At 43.2% G+C, this 21190-nt stretch overlaps 3 long non-coding RNA genes across 6 annotated transcripts in view; 1 reads left to right on the top strand and 2 right to left on the bottom strand.

The window, feature by feature from the left end:
* The window catches only part of LOC137847051 (uncharacterized), a 750318-nt gene extending 740874 nt beyond the window's left edge, over window positions 1-9444 (top strand). Inside the window, exon 2 of the long non-coding RNA XR_011090755.1 lies at window positions 9310-9444. This is a non-coding gene — a long non-coding RNA (uncharacterized lncRNA). The remainder of the gene's footprint in view (window positions 1-9309) is intronic.
* Window positions 1-21190, bottom strand: part of LOC137847047 (uncharacterized) — a 98700-nt gene that overhangs the window by 26731 nt on the left and 50779 nt on the right. For 2 of the 4 annotated variants that reach the window (XR_011090749.1, XR_011090746.1), the window contains one exon: window positions 14750-15858. This is a non-coding gene — a long non-coding RNA (uncharacterized lncRNA). The remainder of the gene's footprint in view (window positions 1-14749; window positions 15859-21190) is intronic. The other 2 variants (XR_011090748.1, XR_011090747.1) reach the window with 2 other exon arrangements.
* LOC137847058 (uncharacterized) lies at window positions 6546-14142 on the bottom strand. Its single transcript, XR_011090762.1, has 2 exons — window positions 13427-14142; window positions 6546-8468 (listed from the first exon to the last, which is right to left on the bottom strand). It is a non-coding gene; the product is annotated as an uncharacterized lncRNA (long non-coding RNA).

Genomic DNA, 21190 nt, shown 5'->3' on the forward strand with positions numbered 1-21190 from the left:
ATTGGGTGTCTTGAATCACTTACGTTTCACTGGTGACCGAGAAGACCCTCCTGCAAGTATTCATTTTCAAACAATAAATAGAACAGCACCAAATGTGTTACCACAAATAAGAATGAATTACCAAGATCCTGCTACAGGAACTTGGAAAGGGCCATACGGATACAGAAATACACATAACACCTGTGATTACAATGACACTACTAGGCAGGGTTTAGGGGCTTATGGCACGGAGACAAGGGGTAACAACTATAGCATTTGGAACAATTTTACGGCTATGGCCTTACCTCCTGATGTTTTTCTGATTTGCGGGGATAGGGCCTGGCAAGGTATCCCTGCAAATGCTATCGGAGGTCCATGTTACTTAGGTAAACTTACTATATTTGCTCCAAGCTTGTCACAGTTGCTTGAGATCACCAGACTGTCCTGGTTTCAGTTAGAACAGAATTAATTTTCTTCCTAGTAGCTGGTGGAATGCTGTGTTTTGGCTTAGGATGAGAAGAGTGCTGATAACATGCCGATGTTTTAATTGTTGTAGAGCAGTGCTTATACTAAGCCAAGGACATCTCAGCTTCTTGCTCTGTCCTGCCAACGGGCAGGCTGGGGGTACAGTAAGAGCTGGGAGGGGACAGACCCAGGACAGGTGACCCAAACTAGCCAAAGGGGTATTCCATACCATCTGACGTCATGCTAAACAATATATAGGGGTGGCTAGCCGGGGGAGGGGGCCGGACTGCTCGGGGTTAGGCTGAGCATCGGTCAGCGGGTGGTGAGCAATTGCATTGTGCATCACTTGTTTGTACACATTATTAGTAGTAGTACTATTATCATCATTGTATTATTATTATTTTTATTATAATTGTTATTGTTATTATTATTTTCCTGTCTTATTAAACTGTCTTTATCTCAACTCACGGGCTTCACTTTCCATTTCTCTCCCCCGTCCCAGAGAGGGAGGGGGGAGGTTGAGCGAACGGCTGCGTGGTGTTTAGCTGCCGGCCGGGTTAAACCACGACACAGACATAAACGGGCATTGTTCGCACTGGATTCCAATAATAATGTTGAATTGCTTGGTGATGCAGCTAGAGTGGCATTGGCAATTTTCGTGCCAGGAGTGGCCTCTGCGGCCGCACTTAACAACTTAGAAAAATTGGTATGCTGGGCCGAGAAGCAAGCCCATGCCACGACAGAGATACTTGTGATGTTACCTGATCAAAATAGTCTGCAACATGTGCTCTTACAGGATCGAGCTGCTGTTGACTTCTTGCTCTTGGCTCAAGGGCATGGGTGTGAGGACTTTGAGGGAATGTGCTGTTTAAGCCTTTCTGATGAGTCAATTCACAAATCCATTACTTTCCTGAAAGAGCACATGAGAAAGGTTCAAAATGATATCAATCCGTTCAATCAATGGCTCACTGATTTGTTTGAAATGATGCATAGATGGTTACTGGGATTAGTCGAAGAGGGATTAAGGATCCTGTTTATTGTGGTGTTAATCGTCATTGCGTGTTGTATTGCAATAAATGTGGTTAAAGGGTTACTTGCAAAACTGTTACATCGGGCTTGGTTTGCTCAAAAAGAAAAAGGGGGAATTGTTGAGGGATTTTTGAAACAGCAAAGATCCCATGGCTTGCTTCAGCTGAGCAAACCAAGCTACCAGGACGACTATGAGAAGTTCCCATGACTGTGTTCCCACATCGCCCAATTGAGGAATTTAGAAAAATATTGTTACCAGCAGCTGGCTTCAAGGACAAGGTCTACGTGACTGCTAATCACAAGGGGGTTGTTTTCTTACAGGTGAGGTTGTTTTCTTGCAGTTGTTTGTCTGAGTGCTTTTGACCAATAATCTTGTGTGAGACACTATCCGCCCCTGTTAAGTTCACTATAAAAGCTAAGCTATTCGGGTAATAAGAGGGGAGCACGATCTGACCATACTAGTGTCTGTCGTGCTTTCGGCCGTTCTTCCTGCAACAACATGCTATCATGCATTTAAAAAATTAAAAAAAAACAACTCTTTAAACATCATATGTTCACACTCACAGCTCAAACTTCAGTGCAATGACTAAGTCATTTAACACTCAAAGAACAGAACCATGCAAAGAAGAGCAAGTTCTTAAAAACAAACAAGCAAAAAAATCACACACAAAAAAACTTATCCAGTATCCAGTCTGCAATGTAAAGGTAAGAAACTAAATCTATAAACAGGTTGTTATGGATTAATTTTGTTTTGCAGATTAATTATGCAGCACTTGAAAAATGGAAAGGTGTAGCTTCACCTCTGACCAGCAGAGGTCAGAGAGTTAAAAATCTCTCAATTTTCCTTTATCGTCATGGGATACTCTTTATGCTCTAAATTAATAAAGACTTGAGATGGACACAAGATCAAGTGTACCAGTTAGGATTTCACATTCACAGTACATAAGAAAATGCACATTGAAGGAAAAGTAAAGGGTTAACTTAACAAGGATTTATTTACAGGAATACATGTAAGTAGAGAAAAACAGCAACAACAACAAACAGAAAAGAAATACCTACAAAAAAGCTGAACAAATGAAATGAAGAGGATCCAAACCAATTTCACTCCGTATTTTTAAACTTGCACACTTGTGCATTTAACTACATCACAAAGGGCGACCAACATGCATCAATCAATACAGTGTAGATACCCTGCATTACATATGTGAACTTAAACATCTCTTTAAGATCATGCTTTGAACAAAAGGAAAGCATAGAAGGTAATATGTTAAGAGGGAATAAACGCAAATAGAGCAGTCGTCATCGACTTCACAATTTTCTTCATGTGCCAACCAACATTTATGCAGCTTTTAACGGATCTTACCATGTAACTTATTTTTAGAGATTCTGATAAAAATCACTATATAACCATGAAGAAAGCGCATCACATTGACAGCACAGAGGCAAGTATTTTGCACAGCTATTTCAGCTTTCCATATTGTGCAGGTTACACATAATACAATCTTATTGTTAACAGCTCCTAAAGACATTTCAAAGCCTAATTGTTAGCTACAGTACTTTATATCTATGTTCTCAATAAAAATAAAATCCACAGAATTTTAGAAAAAGAATTTTAAATGCAGGGCTATATTGAATTGGTAAACTGCAACACAAAACTGGTACAAAAACAGGTAAATGTATAATAATTTTACTCCATGAAATGCAAAAGCATTCTACTTCCCCCACTAATTTAAATTACTTCTGATCACTATGAGCCAGAATGCATGCCTGAACCTTAAACTGCATGCTAAGAATAATGCCTTAGTCTAGAAATTAAACCTAATGAAGTACAATAATCAAATATCATATCTACTACTTTAAATTTAAAAAAATATGCAAAACCGAAAGGAGTGACTCACTTGGCAGCTTGCAGGTTGCTTCATTTTGTCCAAATTAACCTTTATTAGTTTACAATGGGGTTTCTATATTGTACACTGCAAGTGCCTGTTCCTAATACAGACACAAGCTGCATTTTAACTGTACTAGGTTCATTTGCGTAGTTCTTCATTAACATGAAGATACCTAGGAATCCCATCAAGCAGGATGAAATAATGTAGGAAAACCTTACTTAAAAAAAAAAAAACAAAAAAAAACCTTTTACTGTTTGTGATCACAGTACTCGAGGTGCGGCCTCACCAGAGCCGAGTACAGGGGGACGATCACCTCCCTAGCCCTGCTGGCCACACTGTTTCTGATACAAGCCAGGATGCCATTGGCCTTCTTGGCCACCTGAGCACACTGCTGGCTCATATTCAGCTGACTGTCCACCATCACTCCCAGGTCCTTCTCTGCCAGGCAGCTCTCCAACCACTCATCTCCCAGCCTGTAGCTCTGCTTGGGGTTATTGCGCCCCAGGTGCAGGACCCGGCACTTGGCCTTGTTGAACTTCATACAGTTGACCTCAGCCCATCGGTGCAGCCTATCCAGATCCTCCTGCAGAGCCTTCCTACCCTCGAGCAGATCGACACACGCACCTAACTTGGTGTCATCTGCAAACTTACTGAGGGTGCACTCGATCCCCTCGTCCAGATCATTGATGAAGATGTTAAAGAGGACCGGCCCCAGCACCGAGCCCTGGGGGACGCCACTAGTGACTGGCCTCCAACTGGACTTGACTCCATTTACCACAACTCTTTGGGCCTGGCTATCCAGCCAGTTTCTAACCCAACGAAGCGTGCGCCAGTCCAAGCCAAGAGCAGCCAGTTTCTTGAGGAGAATGCTGTGGGAGACGGTGTCAAAAGCCTTGCTGAAGTCAAGGTAGACCACATCCACAGCCTTTCCCTCATCCACCAAGCGCGTCACTTTGTCATAGAAGGAGATCAGGTTCGTCAAGCAGGATCTGCCTTCCATAAACCCATGCTGACTGGGCCTGATCGCCTGCTTGCCCTTCAAGTGCCGCATGATGACTCCCAAGAGGATCTGCTCCATGAGCTTCCCTGGTACTGAGGTCAAACTGACAGGCCTGTAGTTCCCCGGGTCAGCCCTTTGGCCCTTCTTGTAGATGGGCGTCACATTTGCTAGCCGCCAGTCAGCTGGGACCTCCCCCGATAGCCAGGACTGCTGATAAATGATGGATAGGGGCTTGGCCAGCTCCTCTGCCAGTTCTCTCAGTACCCTTGGGTGGATCCCATCCGGCCCCATCGACTTGTGCACATCCAAGTGCCGTACCAGGTCACCAACCATTTCTTCGTGAATGGTGAGGGCCACATCCTGCTCCCCATCCCCTTCCACCAGCTCAAGGTACTGGGTATCCAGAGAACAACCGGTATTGCCGCTAAAGACTGAGGCAAAGAAGGCATTGAGCACCTCCGCCTTTTCCTCATCTCTTGTAACTAAGTTTCCCCCCGCATCCAGTAAAGGATGGAGATTCTCCTTAGTCCTCCTTTTTGTGTTGATGTATTTATAAAAGTGGTTTTTGTTATCTTTAACGGCAGTAGCCAGATTGAGCTCCAGATGAGCTTTGGCCTTCCTAATTTTGTCCCTGCACAGCCTCGCTACATCCTTATAGTCCTCCCTAGTGGCCTGCCCACTTTTCCAAAGATTATAAACCCTCTTTTTTCTCCTAAGCTCAAGCCACAGTTCTCTGTTGAGCCAGGCTGGTCTTCTTCCCCGCTGGCTCATCTTTGGGCACATGGGAACAGACCGCTCCTGCGCCATTAGGATTTGCCTCTTGAAGATCGCCCAGCCTTCCTGGACCCCTCTGCCCTTCAGAACCGCCTCCCAAGGGATTCCACCAACTAGTGTCCTGAGCAGCCCAAAGTCAGCCCTCCGAAAGTCCAATACAGTGGTTTTACTGGTTCCCTTCCTGGCCTCGCCAAGAATAGTGAACTCCACCATTTCGTGGTCACTCTGCCCAGGACAGCTCCCGACAATCACATCCTCCACCAGTCCTTCTCTGTTTGTGAAGAGAAGGTCTAGCGGGGCACCACCCCTGGTAGGTTCACTAACCAGCTGCGTCAGGAAGCTATCTTCCACACTCTCCAGAAACCTCCTAGACTGCTTTCTCTGGGCTGTGTTGTGCTTCCAGGATATGTCAGGGAAGTTGAAGTCCCCCACGAGTACAAGCGCTGAAGATTTCGCAACTTCTGTCAGCTGCCTGTAGAACTCCTCATCCGTCTCCTCATCCTGGTTCGGCGGTCTATAGCAGACCCCGACCAGGACACTAGCCTTGTTGTCCCTGCCGATCCTAACCCAAAGGGACTCGATCTTGTTATTCCTAGCCTCGAGTTCTACAACATCGAAAGACTCTCTAATATAGAGAGCCACACCGCCACCCCTTCTGTGCTGCCTGTCCCTTCTGAAGAGTCTATAGCCAGGCATCGCAGCACTCCAGTCATGAGACTGGTCCCACCACGTTTCCGTAATGGCAAAAAAGTCATAGCCTGCCTGCTGCACGATGGCTTCCAGCTCCTCCTGTTTGTTACCCATGCTGCGTGCATTGGTGTAGATGCACTTCAGCTGGGCCATTACCTTATTTCCCTGGCCTAGCCATTGTTCCCCCTGGCACAGCTCCAACAATCCTTACTTCACCCCCATCCCCCTTCTTACCTAGTTTAAAGCCCTCTCAATGAGCCCCGCCAGCTCCTGGCCAAGGATCCTTTTTCCCCTAAAGGATAGGGACCCGTCTACGGCCATCAGACCAGGTGCTGAATAAACTGCCCCATGGTCGAAAAACCCAAGATTTCTGCATTGGCACCAGCCCCGGAGCCACGTGTTTAACAGGTGGGCTTTCCTTGTCCTCTCCGTACCCCTCCCTGTCAACGTAGGGATGGACGAAAACACTATCTGCACTCCCGCTCCGTCCACTAACCGTCCCAGCCCCCTAAAGTCTCTTTTGATTGCCTTCAGGCTTCTGTCTTCAATGTCGTCACTGCCCGCCTGGACTATCAGAAGAGGATAATAATCAGAGGGGCGTACCAGGTTGGGAAGCTTCCTGGCAACGTCCCTGACCCTGGCCCCAGGAAGGCAGCAGACTTCCCTACGGGTACGGTCAGGCTGACAAATAGGGCCTGATTCAAAGATCGAAGCCGAAATTCCTTTAAGTGGTATATTCTTTATTGCAGCGCTGGATGCACGGGGGATCTCTCCACCTATCATGCATACCCAAAGCGGAAAGCAGTCTTGAATTTATACAATCAATCTATCAATATTCTACAAGCGCCTATACATATGCATTACCTATCCCCGCCTTCCCTCGCTTCTCATGCTAATTAGCCTTTTGGCACCTTGCGCCTGCGTAGAGCCTCCCAAGAATTGTGGGCAGGGGTCTTTGGGACGTGGGCAGGGGTCTTTGGGAGGAAGACCCCGAGTCTTCCTCACAGTGTACTTTTCACCTTTGGTCAGGAATCTGCTGAATTGGCACGTTTCTTAATTGCGAGAGCTGGTTGTTGCCAATTCTTCCGTTTGTTGTATCTTTATAATGAATTCCAATGTCCAATTTTGAGATTTATACTCCTTACATTTGTTTCTCTGTCCGTCTGCCGCTTCCTTATCATGAGTTCCAGTGTCTTGTTTCGAGATATACAGTCCATGTCTGGGGATTGCCCTTGCCTCCCCAATGCCTCCCCAATACCTCCTTAATCAATCCCCCCTTTTTCTTTTCCCATGCAAATTCTTTTGCATCAGATACTTTCATTATTTACAGTAACAAAACAAAGCAGGCATCTAAACAACATGCACACAAATATTCCTAACACTACTAATGTTATAGAGCAATGAACACTTGTTTCAACCATTGGAAATTGGGCAACCAGGAGGTTAACTTATTCCATATTTCACTAAAACTCCATGAAAGATCATCTTTACTGATCTCATGTAGGACCCTTGTTTGCTTCCATATTTCTTCCATGTCGGTAGAGATCCTTCCACTCTGATCTACATACATACAACAACTTGTATTTATTACTGTACAGACTCCCCCTTGAGCGGCCAGTAACAAGTCTAGGGCCATCCGATTTTGTAATACTACCTGTGATAAACTAGATATCTCTTCTTGTTGAGCCTTTATAGCATCCAGAGTTTTGTTTTTTAACTTCTCTATAATTGCAGAAATATTAACTATCGCCTTTTCCAATTCACTCACTCCTAACCATGGGATAAAACATCGAACAAAACTATGAAAAGCGGTGTGTCTCTCTATCAATGGATTGTTAATTTTTCGTCTAATTCTCCGGATATGATTTCTCAAATAACCTCGAGGCGCTACATCATGTATGGTCAAATTGGGGACTACTGCTCCAAGAGTGCAAGTTCCCTTCCAATTCTCGGGCAAGACCTTACGGGCTGTATCATTGCATAGCCAATACCACCCTTTTCCTTCTGGAACCGGCCAGCTGGTTGAATTTGCCCAGCCGCTAGTCGTACTAATATCAATTGTTCGATTACAAGATGTCTGATTTCCCACATAAGTAGTATCCGTATTTATACAATCCTGTTTTCCCATACCCCTAGGTGGGTTACACCTTTGTACACATACATAGTAAGATTCCAACGGCACAAAGCTACTCACTTCTAGTTCCAAAACTTCTTCATATTTTCGACCCCAAGATGTGTTTTCCCACAAATTAGTCCAAGGTAAGTTTGCAGGCAAGGGAATCCTGATTAACGATACACCCTTATTCCCATGCTGTGGCAGATGGGTGCATACCCAACAGTTTGTCTTATTAATTACTTGAGAAATTGTTTGTATCAGGGACAGGTGTAAGTCCTCATCCCAAACTGCCCACCCCGAATCTGAGAACCACACCCCTGCAATCATTAGGATCTGGAAAACCATAATTTTGTTGGTCCAATTGGAGTGGTGGTCCATATCCTCGCCAGGGCCTTCTTCACCCTTGAATCGTGGATCCAAGCTGCTTGCTCCTTAATCTTAATGGCGGTGTGTGTTGTCAGTAATACCTGGTATGGTCCCGTCCACTTTCCTTCCGTTTTTCCTCTAGGGGTTGTCCTGAAAAAGTCTTTATATATACATAGTCCCCAGGCTTAAAGGGGTGGATTGGTTGATCCAACCCTCTAGCTCTGGTCCCTAACACAAATTTATGTACTTTATTTAATTGTTTTTGAAGTTCAGTTATATAAGTATATAAATATTCTGATCCCAGCTGCGTTAGATCCTCCCCACTAAATAGAAATTGATATGGCCTTCCATATAAAATTTCAAAGGGGCTCAAATTCTCTTTTACTCTAGGTTTAACTCTAATTCTGAGTAATGCTAAAGGGAGGGATTGAGGTCATGACAAATTAGATTCTTGTCCGATTTTAGCTATTTGTTGTTTAATTAAATGTTTCATTTTTTCTACCTGTCCACTTGCCTGCGGTCTATAAAGAGTATGCAGTTGTCTTTAGAATATCTTTAGAATCTTACTTATCTGTTGTACCACTTGCACACAAAAATGTGAAACTCTATCAGAAGACATTGCTACTAGAATCCCAAAGCATGGTATTATTTCATTTAACAAGACTTTAACCACTTCTTCTTGCTTTGTTTGTTCAACAGGGAAAGGCTTCAGGCCTTCCTGAAATCATGTCAGTCAGAACCAGTAAATAACAATACCCCCCTTTTCTAGGGAGTTCTGAAAAATCAATTTGCCACAGTTGCCCCGAATAATTTCCTTTACTGATTATTCCAAATTTTATTCTATTCTTGGTATTGGGGTTATTTTGTAAGCAAATGCTACATTGTTGAGTTACTTGTTTTATTGTTGTATATAAATTTTGTTCCACTAATGTCTGACTCAGGCTCTTATGCAGTGTGCCAGCTCCCCAATGTGTTTTATTGTGTTCTGTAAGAACTATGAGCCATGTCAAATTAGAGGGTATTATTATGTGGTTATCTTTTAAATATACTCGTCTATCTGGTTTCATTTTACCTTTCAAATCTTCAATTAATTTTAAGTCTTCTTTTGTATAATTTGGATATAGTTTGGATTTTACCGTCTGGTATCAAAGACAATGCCTTCACCTCAGTTATTTCAGCTGCCCGCTTAGCCTTTGCCAATCGATTTCCAATTTCAAAATCGGTGTTCCCCTTTTGGTGTCCCTGACAATGCATGATAGCTACCTTTTCTGGTTGTTTTACAGCCTCTAACAATTTTAAAATTTCTTCTTTCCAAATTGCTCCATGAGCATGTACCATGCCGAATGTATATTTAGAATCTGTCCAAATATTTATTTTCCTTCCTGCTGCTAGTTCCAGTGCTGCATAAGAGCAATTGTCTCTGCTTTCTGGGTGGACGTCCCAGGGGTAATGGTTTGGACTTGATTACCTGTTGAGTGGTTGTAATGGCGTACCCTGCCTTACGTTGTCCTTGTTTCACAAAGCTGCTTCCATCAGTATACCAAGATTCGTCAGCATCTTCTAAAAGTTCTTCCTTAAGATCGGGTCGATTAGAATACACAGTCTCCATTGTTTCTATACAATCATGGGTTATGGGTTGATCCAGAGTTCCACTAAGGAAAGAAGCTGGATTTACGATGTTAATGACCACAATTCCCACATCATCTTGTTCTACTAATATTGCTTGATATTTTAAAATCATCAATTCTTGTTTAAGTTGTTTAAAGACTTTTTGTGCTTCTCCAGTCCAGACTAACTTTGACTGGTTAATCTTTATCAATTTACATAGAGGCTTTACCAATCGTCCATAATTATAAATCCAAAGGCGACACCAACCTGTCATTCCTAAAAAGGTTTGTAGCTCCTTTACCGTTTGAGGTTCTGGAGTCTGGCAAATGACTTCCTTATGTTCAGTTCCTAGTTCTCGTTGTCCTCCCGAAATTTCAAATCCCAGATAGGTCACACTTTGTTGAGACAGCTGGACTTTCTGTCAAGAGACCATTTTAAACCCAGAAAATTAAGAAAACTTATAGTCCATTGAATACAGCTCCCTTTAGTCTCGGTAGCTATTAAGAGATCATCTACATATAGTAACAAAGCACCTTCAGTGTCCGGAGGCATCCATGTTTCGAGTTCCCTTGCTAATTGGTTTCCAAAAATAGTGGGGCTATTCTTGAATCCTTGAGGTAGTAATGTCCACGTAAGCTGCGTCTTTCTGCCTGAATTGGGATTTTCCCATTCAAAGGCAAATAGGTTTTGGCTTTCTGTGGCTAAGCCTAGGCAGAAGAAGGCGTCTTTTAAATCCAGTACGGTAAACCAGACTTGACTATTCCTTAATTTAGTCAGCAAAGTATAAGGGTTTGCCACTACTGGATGTATATCCTCAGTGATCTTATTTATGGCCCTCAGATCCTGAACTAGCCTATATCTTTTCCCATCTGCCTTTTTAATTGGCAATATGGGTGTATTGTATTCTGATTCGCATTCAATCAATAATCCATACTGTATAAATCTATCAATTATCTCTTTAATTCCTTTCCTATCTTCTATCCTCAAAGGATATTGCTTAACCTTAACAGGTTTTTCTCCTGGCTTTAATTTAATAATTATTAGGGTCACATTTTTAGCTCTTCCAGGAACTTCAGTGGCCCAAACTCCTGGATATACTTGATTTATGATCTCTAAGGGTATTTCATTTTTAGGGTCAGTTTGTATTAGTGCCAAGCTTAACACATTTATTAGTTGTTCTTCCCCTATTCTTAATTTCATTTTCCCTTTTTCAACGACAATTTCTGCTCCTAATTGCTCTAATAAATCTCTACCTAAGAGTGCCCATGAGGAGTTAGGCGTATATAAAAATCTGTGTATGCCCCATTGTTTCCCTAACTTGTACTTCAAAGGTTCACAAAAATAAGCCTTTTCGGTTACACCTTGTCCTGGTTTCAGTTAGAATAGAGTTAATTTTTTTCCTAGTAGCTCGTAGAATGCTACGTTTTGGCTTAGGATGAGAAGAGTGTTGATAACACCCTGATGTTTTAATTGTTGCAAAGCAGTGCTTATACCAAGCCAAGGACATCTCAGCTTCTTGCTCTGTCCTGCCAACGGGCAGGCTGGGGGTGCAGTAAGAGCTGGGAAGGGACAGACCCAGGACAGGTGACCCAAACTAGCCAAAGGGGTATTCCATCCCATCTGACGTCATGCTAAACAATATCTAGGGGTGGCTAGCCGGGGGAGGGGGCCGGACTGCTCGGGGTTAGGCTGGGCATTGGTCAGCGGGTGGTGAGCAATTGCATTGTGCATCGCTTGTTTGTACACATTATTAGTAGTGGTACTATTATCATCATTGTATTATTACTATTATTATTATTATTATTTTGTCTTATTAAACTGTCTTTATCTCAACTCACGGGCTTCACTTTCCATTTCTCTCCCCCGTCCCAGAGAGGGAGGGGGAGGGTGAGCGAACGGCTGCGTGGTGTTTAGCTGCCAGCCGGGTTAAACCACAACACACCTTTTACCCTAACATAATAATTCTGTGAAGGCATTAATGCTTGATTTAGAACTGAATACGTTGCCCCATATCAATAAGAAATTTCACTTCCATTCCTCCCCTAGCTTCATTATAATCAGTGGAGGATCCGCTAGGGTAGATTCCCCAGGTCCCCGTTATTCCTGTTGAAATCAGGGACCAATGATTACCCTAGAAAAAGGCTAGTCAATTTGTCCTCCGAAGCCAGGTCCAAACCGTTTTGTTTTATTTATTTATTTATTTATTTTCATTACATTTCAGAGTTGGTCCAAAAATTCCATAGGGGTTTCTTTTAGACCTTGTTGGAAGCATATTCTCAATTCCCAATTCATCCAGATTTTAGTATTTACTTAGCCGTTCATAATTTTAGGGATGATTAGGGTCTCAGTGGGGTCGGTCAGGGGAATGCAGTTGTCCACAGTTCCCTGAGCGGTCCCATCGGTAATCTGAGCTCGCACATGAACTCAGGTTGTTTTAAGAGTTAACTGTTTTTCTGTTTCCATAACAACTCTCTCCCGGACCCATCATGATCCCTTTGCCCCAAAGGGCTAACACCCATGATTTTAAGATCTCTGCCTAGAGCAGAGGCAGAACTATTAACATTCCTACATCCTCTTTCCCTGCTCATTCAACTTCAAACACCTTTAACACTTTCAACAACCCTTTTAACACTTCCTTTATCTTTCTCCAGCCTGTACTTCTCTAATGCCAACATCAAAGGCTCAGTCAGGGGCCAACTTAATTCCGTACCTTTTCCCACCAAGATGCTGAAACAACATCAGTATACAACATTTCATCCTATTCTCCTTCTCAAAACCAACATTAACTGTAGCAAAACATTAGAGTTTAAAGTTCCATTTAGGGGCCACTTTTCTCCACATTCCAGCTTATAAAGCGGCCACCATTGATTACAATATTTTATCAATGTTTTCCTGTTCACACTTCCACCGGCAGATCCTCCAATATCCTTCCAGTGACTCAAAACACATCCTAACGCACTTTTCTTAGGAATTTCACTGCTTACTCGCCCCCCCATTTTCCAGTTCACACTTTCAGAATACACGTGTTACTTACAAAAGCGTATCACAAAAACGTATCACTCACAAAATTACAGGCACGCAATATCTTTCAGTAGCGATGTCACAAAGCTACTATTACCAGCAATATTGCTAAAATCACAATAACAATAGTCAGAGTCAAATTCCACATGCGATAAGTCAGAAAACCGAACTGTGTAACACCGTAACGATATCTTTCTTATAACAATGCCACGAACCTACTATTACCACCAGAAAAATAGCCAAAATCACAGTAACAATAACCAGAGTTAAATATCATACTCCATGGGTCAGAAAACCGAAATAGACAACACAATTCCAGATGGACCTTAAAGCGAGCTCCTTCCTTAAGGTCCCCAAACATATACTTATGGTGCTAACCACAAAGTATATACCAAACACTGCCTCGCAGAAGATCACCTTCCGACTTACTGGACAGTCCCAGATGACCGGTCTACCAGAAAACCAAACCAGAATAAAGAATATACTCACTTACAATGATGGGGTCCTTGTCTGCCTCCGCAGTGATCCGGTGAGTCGAGGAGTCCCTCCGGGAAATCCCGGGGGTACCCTAGGGAGTCCTGTCCCCAGCGGGTCCTGCGGACCGGCAGAGAGGTAGTCCCATCTGGGGTGCCAGATTGATTCAAAGATCGAAGCCGAAATTCCTTTAAGTGGTATATTCTTTATTGCAGCGCTGGATGCACGGGGGATCTCTCCACCTATCGTGCATACCCAAAGCGGAAAGCAGTCTTGAATTTATACAATCAATCTATCAATATTCTACAAGCGCCTATACATATGCATTACCTATCCCCGCCTTCCCTCGCTTCTCATGCTAATTAGCCTTTTGGCACCTTGCGCCTGCGTAGAGCCTCCCAAGAATTGTGGGCAGGGGTCTTTGGGACATGGGCAGGGGTCTTGGGGAGGAAGACCCCGAGTCTTCCTCACAGTGTACTTTTCACCTTTGGTCAGGAATCTGCTGAATTGGCACGTTTCTTAATTGTGAGAGCTGGTTGTTGCCAATTCTTCCGTTTGTTGTATCTTTATAATGAATTCCAATGTCCAGTTTTGAGATTTATAGTCCTTACGTTTGTTTCTCTGTCCGTCTGCCGCTTCCTTATCATGAGTTCCAGTATCTTGTTTCGAGATATACAGTCCATGTCTGGGGATTGCCCTTGCCTCCCCAATGCCTCCCCAATACCTCCTTAATCAGGCCCTCTGTTCCCCTAAGGATAGAGTCTCCCACAACAATCACCCTTCTTTCTTTCTTGATGGAGGCAGTCCTGAATGTACAAATGTTCCTGGATAATATTCAATATTTGAACAATATGCCTTGCTTTAAGTTGTCAAGCAACTCGGTCTTTGGGCCTTATGTATCCCGTTCTTCCCAGATCGAAGAAAAGCATATCCATCTCCTTTTCAAGGCCAATAGGCCTGGGTCAAATGGCATGTCCAGGTCAGCAGGGGGCGCAACAGCAAAGGCCTGAGATGGCTGTAGCAGCAGAGGGGCCCATGGCGCAGCAGTCGGATCAGTAAAGGAGCCCGCAGCTCCCTCACTATCTGGCAAACCACACGTTTCTGACTGTGGTCCCACAAGGCTCTTTAAGGCCTCAGAGATTGCTCGCCAGATGCCAAGCAATCTCACTGCAACCTTGTCATTTTTAGTTGCAGAGTCCCACACCTTGACCTCAGTTTGGTCCCATATTTCAGGACCATAAACCGTCTGATCGTTAATAAGGAGAATAAGCTGTAAGGTTACCAGGACAGTCTTTGTTCCTAAGGATGTATGATTCTCCATAATGCACAACTGCTTACCAGTGAGGGGCGGTTGTGTGCGTAGGTCCGCTTCTCTCAGCTTAAGCTTCTTTCCATCTCCGGTGCGCCTATTTCCAGTGACTTTCTGTACGAGCTTCTTTGAGCAATTTGCTGAGTCTGGCAGAACCTATCTTCATGAGGTGATCAACATGCCTGTTCCCGTCGTGGTCTCCGTTCTGCTAGCCTGTTCCTTTTCATTCCTTCTTTCTGCTTCTTTATTGATGACATAACTTCATCACATCACGTTGCCCTTTTTCTCTTGAGGGCAGGCTCCCCTCTTATACCCTTCTCCCCACAGCAGTCCTTTTCAAAAACAACTTTTCATTGGTCAAACAACTTTGCAAATAACAGCAAGAGCAAACACCCGGAAACTTCCATGCCTTAACAGCTGGAGAACAAGCAGGCTGGAGAACAAGCAAGCCAAGAGACTTCATGGAGTCTCCTGAATCACCCTTCTTTGTTCCCTCTAAACTCTTTTACATTCCTGATGGCCTTGTCATTAAGAGTCTAATGTTATCTCAACCACGGGGCTTTCCAACCCCCATGGCCACATTCCCAAATCTCCCCCTTCTTTATTAATATCAACCATTTTCCCGACGCTAATTACCACTCCATATGTAACACGCATACTCAGTTGCTCCTTGGCTCTTGTCCATCCGCAGGACCAGTTTCTACCAGTTTCTTAAGATAGGCTCACACTCTTATTAGGAGACTGATCTTGGTAAAGGGGCCCAAGGCTTCTTGCTTTAATTAATTTCTTCATGCTGTCAGCACTCTATCTCTACTTGCCCCTAACTCCCTCTCTCAGTTCCCCCTTTTCTAAAAGTTAGTAAATTCTTTGCTAAAAGGTTAGTGAGTTACTGTATTCTCCTAACTCCCTCTCTCACTACCTCCTCCCCCCAGGTGGCGCAGTGGAATTGGGGAATGGGGGTTGCAGTCAGCCTAAAGAACTTTGTTTCTGCCACTCCTTCACAGTCACTCTCTTACCTTGCTCCAATGTGGGGTCCCTTCCATGAGATACAGTCCTTCCAAAACTGATCCTTCACGGGCTTCCCACAGGCAGCACCTCCTCAAGAACTGCTCCAAATATGGGTCCATATCATGGTGTCCTGGTTTCAGTTAGGACAGAGTTAATTTTCTTCCTAATAGCTGGTAGAATGCTATTGTGAGATATGTTCATCTGATTCGTGTCAGATGGAGGTCTTCTAACCATGGTTACAATCTCCCGTGAGGGACTTGGCCAGTGAAGGAAGGTCCTAAACCTCCTGCAAGACACTCTTACTAAGGTAACCAAGGGCTGTGGGAATTGCCATAGTAAAATTTCTAGATGGGTCAGACAGAATTGATGACCAAGGACCAGAAGAAAGGGAGCAAATTACCAGAAAGTCCATTAGGAATAATGATTAGAAATTGGAACAATAGGGGCCCCAGAAAATGAAAGAGTAAATTAAAAATGGTCCAGTATTATATGATAGAATGACCAAAAGAACCCTTAAGACCCCATGTATTTTGGTTGATATTTGGGTCCACGGAGGATGGGGTCTGTCAGGCTTTGAACATTAATGTTAATAGTAGAATACCCGTGGATCCGGAAGAGAGCAAGTCTGCTGCAGCTGAAACATTGGAATTAGAAATTAGAGAGCAATTGATTAAGAATGAATATGTGCTATATTTGTGATGTAGTGTGCCTGTGCTGCGCTTAGACCTCCAGATAACAGGAGCCTCTCAGACCCCGAGAACCAGATCAAAACAACCTCATGGTTCGGACTTTAATCAAGGGGTCTGAGATAAGGAGGACTGTTCACAAAGGGACAGGTTATGCATATGTATAGGAGTGTTGGGAAACTTCATGTATATGTAACTCTTTACTAGATATAACCAGAGCAAGCTGCCACGTTAGGCGTGCATGACTTTAGGGGGACTACCCCCCCCGTGCCGCCCAGAACTGAGTAAACATACCTAATTTACAATCTTACTGATTGTGGAGTCAGCTTTCTGTGAGTCATTTTGGTGAGCCAGGCAGGAGACACTGCTCGGCTGCGGGATCGGCTGCGGAGCGGATGCCCCTAGGTGCACCCTGAGTGTTTTGCTCAGAGGGGACTCCACTCTCAGCCGCTCACTGCAGGAGCTGACAAAGATCTCCTGAAGCTGCGGACAAACGGTATGTTTTCAGCTGCTGGAGGGATACTAACTGGAGTGTTAATAATTGTATGTGTTATTCTTAAATGTCCAGGTATTTTGTGTTGAAAATATTTGTGTAAGTGTAAGGGTTTGAAACAAAGTGGAATAAGTCACTCCACGAAGAACACAGTCAGAGACAATACTTGTTTGGTTGGGTACCATTCTAAATTATATTCTTGTGGTATGAATGAGATGTGCTAGAGGCCTCTTTGTGTGATTGCATGATTGTGCTGTGGGAGTGAGACGCAGCATCGCTGCAAAGCGAGTGCAGAGTTCCGATCCGCGGTTCCGTATTCTCCACGAGGGGAGTGGGCAGAGACGAACGAAGTGCGTGACAGACTGAAAAGAAGTGCTGTTTCATCCAAGTTTTGAGTGGTGGTGCCTAATATATGGGCCTGGCAGTGTATCTTGTGAGCCTATTTTTGCTCTTAAATGCTTTGAGTGTGACAAGAAAAAGGCGGGAGCATTATCTAAGTAACTAACAGTTGAGAAGTGTTGGTGTATTTGCTGTGGTGTTTGGTCAGTTTCCCAAGTACTGGCGGGGGGGGGGGGGGGGGGGGGGGGGAAGGGGACTGACTGATTATCAAAGCAGAACTGAGAGAGTCATTTCTTTGGTGGTTCGGGCTTGAGCCCTGGGAATTTGGTAAGAAGAGGGGGAGCAAATTTATTTAGGCATCAATACCTTTTAAACCCCCATATTGACAGATACACAGGAGTGATTCCTTGTTTTGTGTAGGCTTACTAACAAAGTCCATGAGAAAAATTCGGCTTGAAATTCGGTCCTGTTGAAATGTAAATTTTTGTGGAAAAGGTGGTAATGTTTGTCTAGAAGACTGAAGGCTGAGTGAAGGCTGAACTTTTCCTGAAGTTCCGTGGATTTATGATTGAAACGGGGCTCGTTAATAATTTGAAATAGTAAAGTTTGTATGTGGGAAGAAGAGTTTAATTCCAGAGAATTGGGACATTGGAGAAGAAGATTAGGAAAAGATAGCAAAAACCCGCAGTAAAAAGGTTTGCGTGGAAATTGAAACAAAGGACAGTAACTAGTAAGGAATATTAATAAATAAATAAATAAAAGGGAATGGGAAATCAAGGAAATGGGTAATATCCAAAACAAAGACGTTTTAAAGAAATCCTCCTTGGGTGCATATTGTCACATTCGAAGGATATTGTTAGAACTGGGGGCACAGAAAGCAAGAGGACTTTCACTAAGTATTGCAATCAACGGTGGCCACTATATAAAGTGAATGGCCACTTTATGGATCAATCGACTATAACACTATCTTGCAATTAATGTTGTTTTTTATGAGAGAAGGAAAATGGGATGAAATGTATTGTACTGATATGTTGTTTCAGCATCTTAGAGGGAAAAGGTATGGAATTAAGTTGGCCCCTGACTTAGCCTTTGGTGTTGGCATGAGAAAAGTACAGGCTGGAGAAAGATAAAGGAAGGGTTGAAAGGGTTGTTGAAGGTGTTAAAGGTGTGGCATGCAGTATTTAACAGAGCTGTTTGAAGTTGAATGAGCAGGGGAAGAGGATGTAGGAATGTTAATAGTTCTGCCTCAACAGGAGGCTGAGATTTCAAAATCACGGGTGTGAGCCCTTTGGGGCAGAGGGACCATGATGGGTCTGAGAGAGTTGTCATGGAAACAGAAAAGCAGTTAACCCTTAAAACAACCTGAGTTTATGAGTGAGCTCAGATTGCCAATGGGACCGCTCAGGGAACTGTTGACGATTGCATTCCCCTGACCGACCCTACACTGAGACTATAGTCATCCCAGAAATAATGAACGGTAAATACCAAAATCTGGTTAAATTGGGAATGGAGAATCTGTTCCAACAAAATCCAAAAGAAACCCCTATGGAATTTTTGGACCGACTATGAAATGCAGTGGAAAACAAAACAAAATAAACAAACGAAAATGGAGAAAATAGAGGCTAAATTAGAACAAGGAAAATGGACACTGCCAGACAGGCGAGAGATATTGCCAAAAGCTGATGCGAAGCAAATATTGGGACGTTTGCATGCACAAACACATTGGGGTACAAAGGTGTTAAGTGATCATTTACTAAAACAATTTGGTTTCATAGTTTTTTGTTTTTGTTTTTTTTTTTTAAATAGCAAAGCAAATTATATAACCATTGCTTAACTTATCAGAAGATAAATAAGAAAGTGTTTCAACAAGCAGCCACGGGAGGGAGAAACAAAACAAAACAGCTTACAGGCCTTTTGAGAAAGTACAAGTTGGTTTCACTGAATTGCCCAAAGTAGAGAGGATAAAATATCTATTGGTAATAGTAGATCATTTAACACAGTGGGTAGAAGCTTATCCCGTAGCACAAGCTACACCACAAATGGTGGTAAAAAATCTATTAGAACACCTGATACCTAGATATGGGATAATCCAGTACATTGATTCTGATCAGGGCACACACTTTACTTCTAAAATAATAAAATTATTATGTCAATCATTAGGTATTCAGTGGGAATACCATACTCCGTGGCACCCACAAAGCTCAGGGAAAGTAGAAAGAATGAATCAAACAATAAAACAACAATTGGCTAAATTAATGATTGAGACACAAATGCCCTGAACGAAATGCTTACCATTGGCACTTTTAAACATAAGAACTGAACCACACAGTGAGACTGGATTATCACCATATGAAATGTTATATGATATGCCTTATTCTCAAGGGATGCCTCTAGGGAACAATGTAGTTGAGGATCGTAGCATCCAGAAATATATAATTACTATTGGAAGGAGATTACAAGAGCTAAGAGAAATTGGAATGATGGCTCAAAAACCACCTTTAGGATTTGTTATTCATAAGATACAACCAGGAGACAAGGTCTTAATAAATAAACCTGGAGGGAAGAATCACTGAACCCCCAAGGGGAGGGACTGTACCTTGTTTTACTTACCACTGAAACAGCTGTGAGAACCGCAGAAAGGGGAACCGCAGAAAGTGAGAACCGCATCCAGAATGAAAGGACTACTGAAACTTGGAGGGTTGAGTCCGCTCCTGGGAAACTGAAACTCAAGCTAAAGAAGAACTAATATTCTGGCAACGAGTCTCTTCATGAATTAAGGGCACCAGATAAAGGGGAAAAGCCTGAAGGGATGAAAGGGAGAAGGCAAGATACAGACGCAGGACCCTCCACTGCGGTGTGTATGGTCTACCGAGGGAGGCAACCCCTATGGGTATTGACTGCCAAGTGAGAGGGCCTCGACCGGACTTCTCCCACACTAAGGGCAGGTTGTCCCAAGAAAATAACATAAGAACCTTTTTTTTAAACCTATATAAAATTGTGATTCGTTTTCCAGGAGCTGGATCACCCTGACAGGCTGAACGGTAACACAAGCCTGAATCGACCCTGAAAGCAGGCCCAACCCCTTGATTGAAGGCGTTTGCCTATTATGATCCAGCTACGTGGGCAGAAGACAGATCCTGGGGCTATAGGACCCCAATGTATGTATTTAATAGAATAATTAGGTTACAAGCTGTAATAGAAATAGTTGTAAGTAAAACCGGAGATGCACTTGGATTAATTGCAAAGCAAAATACCAAGATGAGAACTGCTTTGTATCAAAATCGCTTAGCCTTGGATTATTTACTAGCACAAGAAGGAGAAATCTGTGGAAAATTTAACTTTAGTAATTGCTGTTTAGAGATTGATGATGAGGGTGTTTCTTCCTAGTAGCTGGTAGAATGCTATGTTCTGGTTTAGGATGAGAAGAGTTCTGATAATATGCTGATGTTTTAATTGTTGCAGAGCAGTGCTTACACCAAGCCAAGGACGTTTCAGCTTCTCACTCTGTCCTGCCAGCAGGCAGGCTGGGGGTGCAAGAGCTGGGAGGAGGGCCGGACTGCTCGGGGTTAGGCTGGGCATCAGACAGCAGGTGGTGAGCAATTGCATTGTGCATCACTTGCTTCGTACACATTATTACTAGTAGTACTATTATCATCATTATTGTCATTATTGTTATTATTATTTTCTTATCTTTATCTCAACTCACAGGCTTCACTTTCCCATTTCTCTCTCCCATCTCAAAGAAGGAGGGGGGGAGGTGAGCGAGCGGCCGTGTGTTGTTTAGCTGCCTGCTGGGTTAAACCACAACAGAAAGAAAAGCTATAAATGAACTTGTAAAGGAAATAAAGAAAATTGCACGTGTCCCAGTTCAAACTTGGAATGGAATCGATCTAAGAGGATTATGGAAGGGAACTTTATGGGTGGTGATTGGATTGCTAAAATAA

The sequence above is a fragment of the Anas acuta genome, chromosome W (genome assembly GCF_963932015.1).
Source record: "Anas acuta chromosome W, bAnaAcu1.1, whole genome shotgun sequence".
Taxonomy (NCBI): domain Eukaryota; kingdom Metazoa; phylum Chordata; class Aves; order Anseriformes; family Anatidae; genus Anas; species Anas acuta.